General features: G+C 42.2%; 1 long non-coding RNA gene across 1 annotated transcript; it reads right to left on the bottom strand.

The window, feature by feature from the left end:
* Nucleotides 1-4,356: 4,356 nt before the first annotated feature.
* Nucleotides 4,357-10,053, bottom strand: LOC107507337. The gene is made up of 4 exons (XR_001596135.2): nt 9,815-10,053; nt 8,200-8,270; nt 6,473-6,708; nt 4,357-4,572 (listed from the first exon to the last, which is right to left on the bottom strand). It is a non-coding gene; the product is annotated as an uncharacterized LOC107507337 (long non-coding RNA).
* Nucleotides 10,054-10,443: the final 390 nt, after the last annotated feature.

Raw genomic sequence — 10,443 nt, 5'->3', positions numbered from 1 at the left:
TCACGACAGCTCTGAAGGGTGAGACTTTTATTACGACCATCTTATCAACGAGGAAACTTGAGGCTTTGAGGCTGTAAGAAGCTGGTACAGCACAGAGCTGGCTCGCTGAAGGGAATGCCATTTTGTTAAATACTGTCAACATCCATTGATTCAACCCACATCGATCGAAAGTCTTCTGAGCACTAAACATTGTTTAGACTCTGGGAAGAAAATGTTCCACAGAGAAGGCAGAGTCCCCTCTCTCATGGGACTCATAATTTTGGTAGAAGAGGACGGATAATAAACACGTAAGCAAACAGCAGTCATCTTAAAGGCTGTGATGAGAGCAATCCAGGACGTTAGAGAGAGAGAGGCCGGGGCCACTTTGCTTCCGCTTTGGTGGGAGGAGCTGAGACTGGAATGGGAAGAGGCGGGCCCGGTACACCAAGCTCCTGGGGAAGAGGGAACAGCTCTTCACGGGCTCAGATGGGAGACTGGAGGGAGGGGTCCAAGCAGGGAAAGGAGCCCAGAGTCAGGCAGGGGCATGCCACCTGGGCGCTTGTGGACCAAGGTAGGGAAAGTGACGTTTATTAAGGTGTTCGAGTGACCCCTTGTGGGATGGGGCGGGGGTGGGAGCTGGGGGGGTGTGGTTTAAGGGGGAGATTTTCACAATCGCATTTTGAATGGATTGTGGGAGGGGTGAGCCTGGTGAGAACAGAAGCAGGAAGAGCCATTTATGAAGGCTCCAGGGACACCAGGCCACTGAAGGGGGCGTTACTTCCATCCGGGTGGGGAGTGGCCACCAGGGGGCCGGAGCATGCTTCTCCTCTGAGTTCTGTCCGGTAAGATGGACACATCTCCTCAGGCAGGAAAGGAAGAATATTCCAGTTTAGAGGGAACAGTGATTGGGAATGTACAGAAGCAAACAGCAGAAGTTTATCTCCAGGCTACGGTGAGACCAAAATTGTTGGGAACAGACCACGAGGGCCCTTGAGCAGTGCGTCCCTGGCTCATATGGTGACCCCACTATGATGATGAGCAAAAGGCGCCACTTCTTCCAGGTGGACGAAGCCCCACACCAGAGCACCGGAGAGGGAAAAGTGGAAATGATCTCCTCTGATGACAGCGCCTGAGCTGCCTCTAGAGCAGAGTGCGGACATGTCTGATCTCCCCTACTACCCCTCACCCAAACCCTGCCACCCTCGTGCAGCATCGCCCTGGGCAGCACGTCCTCAGGCCACTGGAGTTCCACACTGACGCATGCCCGCCGGAAGCCATATGTGCCCCACATGTGAAACGATGATCCAGACCCAGGACCGACGCCAGATTTTCATCTTGGATGCCTCCCGTCCAGACATGTGTCACAGATCCTTGCTCCTCAGAGTGTGGCTCATGGGACGGCAGCATCCCCTAGGAGTATGTTAGACATGCAGAGAGAGTAATGAAGCCCCACTGTAGAAAAACTGAATCAGAAGCAGCATTTCAACAAGATTCCCGGGTGAGCTCCATGCACACTGCAGTCTGATAACGAACGCTGGCCTAGATAACCACGTGACTGCCAATGATCAGCCCTGTCTGAGAAAGCCAGACAGGACCGGGAACTATGCAGAGAGACCCACAACGCGACGCCCGCTGGGGCCCGGGGTGGGCAGTGCTGTGTCAGGGGCCCCGTGTGGCCAAGGGCTGTCTGGATTCCTGCAGGCAGAGAAGTGTCCTCAGGGCCCTTTCTTCCCTAGTCTACCTCTGTCTACCTGTGAAGATACTTCTTTACATGGATGCAAGGACAAGTTTGAAAGGTTGTACTAATAAATAAATGAATTTCCCTAAAGAAAAATAGGAGGATTTCCCTTGACTGTGATCGGAAGAGCTTACATTGAACCGAAAAAGGGGGATTTATAAAGAAAGTGAGAAACTGTCTAAATCAAATTAATAAATAAATAAATATTCTGTGCTATGAAAATTATCTATTCATATGAAGTTTTAGTCTCTCTGTGCTTTTGGAGAACACTCTTTTATTAGGCTGTATTATTGATATACCCCTTTCTTGCATTATCATTTTCAAAATGCTATCCTTTAACAGTCTGTATAATTTCTTAATTTTAATACTCGAGTCAGAATATTTAGAGTACGATCTCAGTTTGAGGTGAACTCCAGTTTGAGGTGTTGAGTCAGAAGGATAAAAAGATTTTTAAATCTACAATATTAAATTATCACTCAATATATATGTATTGTGCCTTTGAAGCTCACACAACGTTTTTATTTCAATGCTGGCCGGCATGTCCCTCTGTCTTAAATCTCTGCAAGAAAAAAAAAATCAATTAGCATCATAGAACTGGTAATTCTACGTTATATTCTGCAACAAGGGGTATGACAGAGAAAGAGCAATTTAGGCTGATAGCTACATCAACCGCAGTACAGTTGATTAAAAATTTAACAGTTTTCCTGATGAATGTCCTAGCTCAGATTTGGAAAACACTGACGGATTTAATTTTCCACTGACTAAATAATCATTTTATAAGCCATGTATAATTCATGTAACGGCAATATTGTGGGCTTGTTAAAAATGACTGCTACTAAACAGTTAACACTCTCTAGCAAGCAGAGACTTGTAAAGGATTATTTTTGGAATTAGTTGGCACCTATTAACTGGGAATGAGTTTTTTGCCTTCTGGATGTTTAAAATGAAATGAGTTCAATCTACTAGTGGAAGTAACACCTCACCTCACTCCCTGGCCATAAAAACCAAAAATGCATGTTGGGGAAAGAATTCTAACCCTGCTCTCAGCCAAATAACATTGAACATGATCTACAGTTTTCTCAACTTTAGTTTCCTTATCAGATAAATGGAGATAGTGGTGCCAACTTAACAATAGGGTTGTTGGAGGAGGTATTTACTTAGTGGAGGAAGTGATGCTTAAAAAAAAATAATAATGGCATTTTTACAGAAATAATGAAAAAAAAAAAAAAACCTCTAAAATTCACATTGAACCACAAAAGACCCTGAATAACCAAAGGAATTTTGAGCAAGAAGAACAAAGTGAGAGGTCTCACGATTCCTGGTTTCAAAATGTATTACAAAGCTATGGGGATCCAAACAGTATGGTACAGACATGAAAACAGACACATAGACCAATGAAATAGAAAAGAGCCTAGAAATAAACCCACATACATATGGTCAATTGACGTTCAACGTGGCATCAAGAATACACAATGCATAACACGCAATTTACTTTGTTAAATATATCGATCAGCACACTTGTGAGACTTTAAAGGAGCTCATTGTTCATCTTAAAGTTTAAGACTTCTATCTGGAAAGATGTCCATCTAGTTTAGGTGGACTCGTCAAACTGATACAAACAGACAATTCGATTTTGTCCTGAAAACGAATTAACTTAGAGATCTCTTATTCCTCTTCCACTCCCCAGGCTATAAAGAAAAAGGCATTTACACAATTCATGACAAGTCAGATAATAAAATCGAACTGCCCAGGTGGAATTTTTATCTATCACACTATCATTTGGGTACCAGGCAACTATATGGTCTGTTTCTTTGTTTTTTTATTTCCTTGTTTGCTTTATTTTTACTTGCTTCATTCTTCATTGTTGTTGTTTTGTTCTGGATATTACGAGGGCTTGAGATACAGAGTTGAATAAAATATAAGCTTCAAAGAGCACTTAGTAAATGAGAGAAATAGACTTTTTCAGCACCCACAATTCAATCAGGTAGGCACTGAGAGAGCACAGAGGAGAAAGTGACTTCCTCTTTCTTTTACATCCAAGGAAGGCTCCCCGGAAGAAGGGACCTTTAGCTGGGCACTACAAGATGAATGAGGGCTCTGCCTGTACAAAGAAGGGAGAAGGAGTGGTACCCCGTGCAGAGGGACCGAGGCTCGGGGACACGGAAAACCTTCACGTTGCCGCGGCAGAGTGTGGATGCGTGTCGAAACTTTTCTCACTATCGCACATTGAAAGAGCGTTACCAAGTATCGGGAGCTATTCCAGAGGAACGAAAGGGTAAACTCAGAACCGATGCCTGCCCTGGAGGTCATGGTCGAGCTAGGAAGTCACACGTGCACGTGCCAGGCAGAACACAGAGTGCAGTTCCAGAGGAGTGCACTGGCTGTCACGGGAACACGACGATGCTGAGTGGCTGCCTGCCTGGAGAAGAGAGAGAACTGTAGGGAGGATGACCCGCGAGCTGCGAAGCGATCCCCGGGAAGGGCAGAAGTAGTGGGGACATCCTAAGCTGAGGAAGGATCACGTGGCATCGAGCTTGGAGTCGGGGCAATCTATGACTTCATAAGCCATAAGGAATTGTTTTTTTTAAAAAAAAAAAAATTATTCAAACAAAGAACATTAAACTGAGGAAAGAGCTCTTCTAAGGGTGGGGACCTCTGTGATGACTCGGGCTGCATACCCACAATCACTCTGTCTGTGGAGGAAATGGCCACGAAATTTGTCCCACCGTTTCACGTCCTCAGGGCCCTTTGTCCGAATCCACCATGAGGTCCCTGGAAGTGACTATGAGGTCGTTCCTTTCATACGTAACAAAACTCCTATGCTGGAAAAACTTCGTCCAAACGACTCTTGATTGCTGCAATCGACAGTAAACACAAAAGGAAATGAGAATGACCACAAAGAATTCAAAAGCAGCCAAGAAGGCAGAAAGCCCGACCAGAGAAACTGCTGTAACACAGAGCAATTGTCTAGGACCAGAGGAGATAAATGACGCTTTGAGTCCCAGAATTCACTCACAGTAATTGAAAAACACTTTAGACTTTCCCGAAATCATTACATTTCCACCCCGCCCCCCCCCCAAACATGGCTTGAAAGTAGAATACAGATAAACAGAAATACCATGAAAAAATTGTCTAGGGATTAGAAACATAAAAGCTTTTATGTTTCAGAAATAAAGGCCATAAACATAAAACATCTATATTTAACTGCTCCTGTAGATGGCAATGAGATATTTTTAGAAGAGAAAAGCCTATATGGTATCTCCGCATTGCCTTGCTTAGATCAGGTTAGATTACAATGTGATGACTAACCAACTTCAGGTTTTACGATTAAACGAAACCTCATTTTTGTGTGTTCTCTTTATTGCTCCACAGACGTTCTGCTCCTTAGCATTGAATATGGACTGAGTACTTGTCCAAGATTCAGGGAAGCCAGATCATTTTTTAAAGAAATGAAATGTATCAATTAAAACAAATCAACAAGGCAGGGTGGTCTTGGGGGTATGAGAAGGGGCTCCAGCCGTCTCGTTTCGCTGCCTGGAAGACATGCTCATAAGCTAAGACGCAGAACGTCTGTGCAGCCCTTGGTTTCTCCTTGGTCCTGCCCAGTGCTGTACTATCATGTCGCAGATTCCTTTCTGCATGTCTGCAGGCGGGATCCACCCACACACCTCTGGGCCTCCCCCGGCTCCTGGGCAAGTTCTTGGGAGTCAAGCAGCAACCTGAGCCCTCCAACCAGAAGTGCTTAGAATGCAAAGTAAAAGTTGACAAGGTGGTAGTTATGTCATTACGGCATGATTAATAATAATCATCATTTACTGAACAATCACAGGTGTCTGCTACGGGGTTGAGCAGTTCACGGATTGCACATTTCCCGTTTCATTTACTCATCACAACAACCCTACGAGATAGGTACTATTATTAGCTCCATTTTTAAGTAAGGAAACTGAGGTCCAGACAGCCCTCTCCCAAGGTCACTCAATTTATTTGTGTCTGAACCAGGATTAGACCCAACCACTTAAACTATACACTTGTATTTTTAGCCATTGGATCAGTGTTTCCTAAACTTTGATCAGTTTTGTACCACTATTACATGTGGTGGCCTTTAAGCTTTAAAAATCTCATTTACCTATGCACTCAAGTTACATCTATCCTAAAACATTACAGTTAACACTAATTTATTAAAACACAAATTGTTCATTCACATATCCCCTAATATCATCTTGCACACAGCCTGGATTCATTTGACAAACATTTATTAGATTTCGCTAGTGTGCCAGGTGTGGCTCATATCAGGGAAGTCAGTAAGGCTAAGAGAAGAATGCAAGAGTCTGCTGACACCCCACGAGCAAGCACAGGGGGGTCAGGATGCGAACAGGTGTGAAGGGGACTGAGGACGTGCCACGCCAGTCTGTGTTGTCATTGGTTGGGGACTTTCAGGAGAGGGCACCGGAAATCAAGAAAAGGATTCAGGGCAGGTCTAAGTAGCCTGCAGCTGGAAGAAGGCAGGGTCATGTGCTCAGCTCACTGGTAGACACGGGGATCTCAACTTCACCTCAGGGAACCCTCCTGGTAGCTGGGTAAGTACAAGGACCAGGAGGAAGTTCAGCTTTCCTGAAAATATCCAAAGGAAGCAGGTTCATGGAAAGGCTTAAGGTCCTCTCTACCCAGGCAGAGGGAAGATAAAACCCCTTCTCCATCCTCCAGGGGTTCCACAACGACCAGGAAGCATAGAGATAAACATTAGTAACTACTCACCCAATCCCATTAGGATGGAAGTTCCTGAGGGCAGGGGGTTCCGCCACTGCATCTCGTGCTTGGAATATTCGATGGCATGAGGGAGATGCTATTTGTCGAATTAATGGATAAGTTGGAACAGGCACTGGCTTTCTTTGGGACACTAAGTCGGAGTGGTTACCCAGGGATATGGGATTCACCAGCGTATTCTAAAGTCTTTGAGTCACGCTAAAAAGCCCAGAGTTTTCCTGTAGTATCTGAAGAGAGAGATATTTGTCTCCTAAGAGAGTGACATCCAATCTGGCTTCCTGCTAATGTAAGTTACTATACTTTCTCAGATTGTCTCACTCGCCAAAGTTCCTCTCCCATAAAAATAACTAGAATTTGTTGTGGTTGGGAGGGCGTTACTGGTCTGATTAAACCATAAGTATAATTATTATAAAATTTAAACTATGATTTTTTTTAAGTTTAAAAAGTACTAGTTTAAGCTCAGACTTTTTTTTTTTTATAACAATCCATGAAGTAGGTACTATATTATCTCAATTGGGATAATTGCACAATTTTTTTTCAAAACACAGAGCGAGTGATAGAGACAAGATCCAAACCCAGGCAGTCTGGCTCTTAACCACTGTATTTTGTTGGCCTTTCAATAAAATGGAAGACAAACCCACAACAGAATTTCAAGGTTGACATAACTTACTGTCAGAGACTCATCCTCCTCCCTGTCACCCTTTGTCTGTTTCGGCCCTTAATATCCTTCGTCTAGGAACAGCCTCACAAACCTCTGCTGATTTCCAAATAGAGAGAGAAAACATTTTTTGAGACATTTCATTTCTCTGGGTCATGATTCCCCAAGTTTACTGCCAGGTATCAGCCGACGAGTAGGAAGAAAATGGATCTTTTTATCAGATTAACAGTTTCTCCTCTTCTTCCTCTTGTCCCGAGAACCCCGTCACTAAGACTGAAACAGCGTGGGTGGAACAAACCAGGACTTTGCAGTGAGACTCCATGTCCACCAGATACCATCATGGAGGTACAGATCCTCTTGTGTACCTCCATGATGGTTTCTCATTCAAAGTTGCTGCTCCGTTCTTGTCTGGTTCATCCTTTGACTTGCAAACCATCCCAGCGGTCTGTTTACCTCTCCTGGTTTGTCGCCTAAGAAAGAGGCTCTCCTTTCTGGCTCTATGTCTGCTCCTGGCACCTGTTTAGTTTCACAATTTGGCCTGAGGCCCTCAGTCTCTCTAGGAGCTGATACATGGAGGAGCCTACTACCAGGTTTCCTTCATAAGTCAACTAGCTTTCCAAGGTTATTAGCCGAGATCATGTCTGACGCCTCTCTCTCTTTAAGGTTCTATGACTCCATCCACTCAGGGATGCCTTGTAGAAAGGTTATGGATTTGTCACTTCATTATCTGGATAATCGGAAGCAGCAATGAGTCAATGAAAAGGTCGCTGAGATTGAAATAAAATGAACTAAATTTGAATCTCTGCTCTATTACATCAAGTCCCTTAGATTTAGTCATCTCAGCTATGTAAATGATAATAAAACCTGATTTGCTAATATTTTAAGGCTTCAGTAAGATAACGTGCATGAAAGTGTGTTACTTATTACAAGCTACAAAAATGTCAAATACGTTTTTATTACTGTCAGCTTCATCCTGTGCTGATAACATTTTCCAAATACCATTTGAACTAAAAGAGGGGATCGATTCAAGTCAACACGCATTTCTTGGTCACCTGCTTACCTGTGGGGCATTGCATGTGGTGCTGGGTACAAAGGTCAACGGGCACGCCTGGAGCACCAGTTTGCTGGGCCCTGCAGAGAGGCCAAATAACCCAAGTTAAGATTTGGAACATAACAAACTATGCCCGCAGATCAGGGAAAGTTCATGAGTCATTTGGAAAAGCGAGTGAGACATGAGTCTCTCCAAATTAAAAAAAAAAAAACAAAACAAACAAAACAAACAAAAAACATTTTTAATCTGCACAAACCAACTTTGAAGAAAAGTGGTTCCCTCTGTGACATCTGGTATTATTTGGTGAACAGATCTGGTTTCTAGGGAGCCCCCTAGAGGCCAGTTGGCATTATTGCCTGAATTTTCTGGTAGGAGCTCTGAGGTCTTCCTTTAAGTAATTAATTTCCAGAAGTGGACTGCTGAATCACAGAATTTAGGAGTCAGTGTAAGCTTTTAAAACTTTTATTAAAATTTTATTTATATTGTGAAAAATGTAGTTAATTTATGAGATTTGCATTTTTATTTTCAGGAAAGACAAGATTCTGAAGCAAAATAAAGTACAACTTTTATATCTGTCCTCTTGTGCTTTTATACCTAACTTGTAGCTGTTTTCATTCCTTGCTTAACTAAACCTTTATTCTACTCCCTACTACTTAAAAAAGGTATAATTTCATGGACTTTGAAGTCTATGAGAGAAAATTATTTGTTAGATGTTTATGTTCTTGATTGACTCATACATAATTTTTTTTTTTTTTTTGCCTTTCAGGAAAAGTACTTTAATTAACCATACAGAGTTTAGAAAATAATGGGGCCCTTTATGGGTCTTTTAACATCTAGTTCACGCTTATTTTGCAACGCGTAGAATTTTTGCATAAGAAAGTATTTTCAATTTCTTCTTCAACTCTCATATCTTGGTCATCTGGCAGTAGATCCTGGGCCATCTTTTGATGGTCTAATCTTGTATTCTTAAATATCTTTTTGTGGTAGATGGGGGAAATTTTTAAATCATTTCTTCAATTAAAAAGTTAATTAATTAGGCTACGGCCATGCCACCCTGAACAAGCCCAATCTTGTCTGTCTCAGCAGCAAGCAGGGAGATCACCTAGGAAGACCAGGTGCTGTAGACATTAAAAAAAAATCAATTAATAAAAAAATTAAATAAATAAATACGTTTTTGTAAATATGTGCATGAATCGCACTTAGATTCACGCTATTTGAGGTAAAACATCTTACAGATAGAAGAAAGTTAATGAATATCTGTTGGTTAAGTTGACATAGTTCTCATTTCCTAAATACTCTTCTCATTGTAAACATCGAAAATGAGCAAAAGGTTTTAGTGATTTTCATATCCACAAGATGGATGCCCAGTAATAACCATAGATTCCCTCTCATCTCAATGGTCTTGAATTTATTTAGTAATTACAACAATATTAGGAAGACAGATGTTTGAATTGTAATTGTAGATTTGGTATCTTTGCCAGTTTTCGTTATGACTTTTTAATGTCACTTGTCTCAGGAAGAGAGCAAGCACATTAAGACATGGTCATAGAAACCCAAAGCCAAAATAGAAAGAAAGTTGCTGAAATTAGGATGTGGGTGGATGGGTTGGACAGAAGAGGCTTACCATTTATGCTAGATACCTCAAAGGAGTAACCAGGTCATAACTTGGTTTTGTCTTGTTATTTTTTTCCAGCCAGATTTCTATTTCAGTCACTTCTTTCTTCATACCTGTCAGGGATGAAATTCCATTCCAGTAAGCCTTGATTTCCATATAAAGAAACTTGTACTAGACAAAGAGTGTGATCTTTCTTCTAACTCTCGCTGCTTCCCAGGACAGCAGGAGTGAGTTATCTGAATGGCGAACATGAGAGAAGAAACTGAGAAGGTCTGCTCAGGCCCCAGTATTCTTCCAAGAGTAGGTATCTAACTCAGACCAAGTCAATCAGATCCCTGACCCAATATTTTTAGATGTTTAATGCAAGAAATCCAAGTCATCTCTTGAAAATGGATGAAACTCAAGAGTTGTCAATAGCCATGATTCTGAATCAGTAGCAAAGAGAAAAAAGTCAACGAGAAACAAGAATTTAATCTTGTTCCAGCTGTGCCAAATACCGTGTCCCTGGCTTGACAGTCAAACAACTCTGCGAGGTATGGCTGCATTCTTCCAATAAGGCAATGAGCTTCAAAAAAGGTTAACTGTAGCCATAGATAGGTAGAACATAGTGATTTTCAAGCTCTGTGCTCTTGAGTTTG

The sequence above is a fragment of the Rousettus aegyptiacus genome, unplaced genomic scaffold (assembly GCF_014176215.1).
Source record: "Rousettus aegyptiacus isolate mRouAeg1 unplaced genomic scaffold, mRouAeg1.p scaffold_m13_p_10, whole genome shotgun sequence".
NCBI lineage: Eukaryota > Metazoa > Chordata > Mammalia > Chiroptera > Pteropodidae > Rousettus > Rousettus aegyptiacus.
This window is presented reverse-complemented; position numbering and strand designations above follow the sequence as displayed.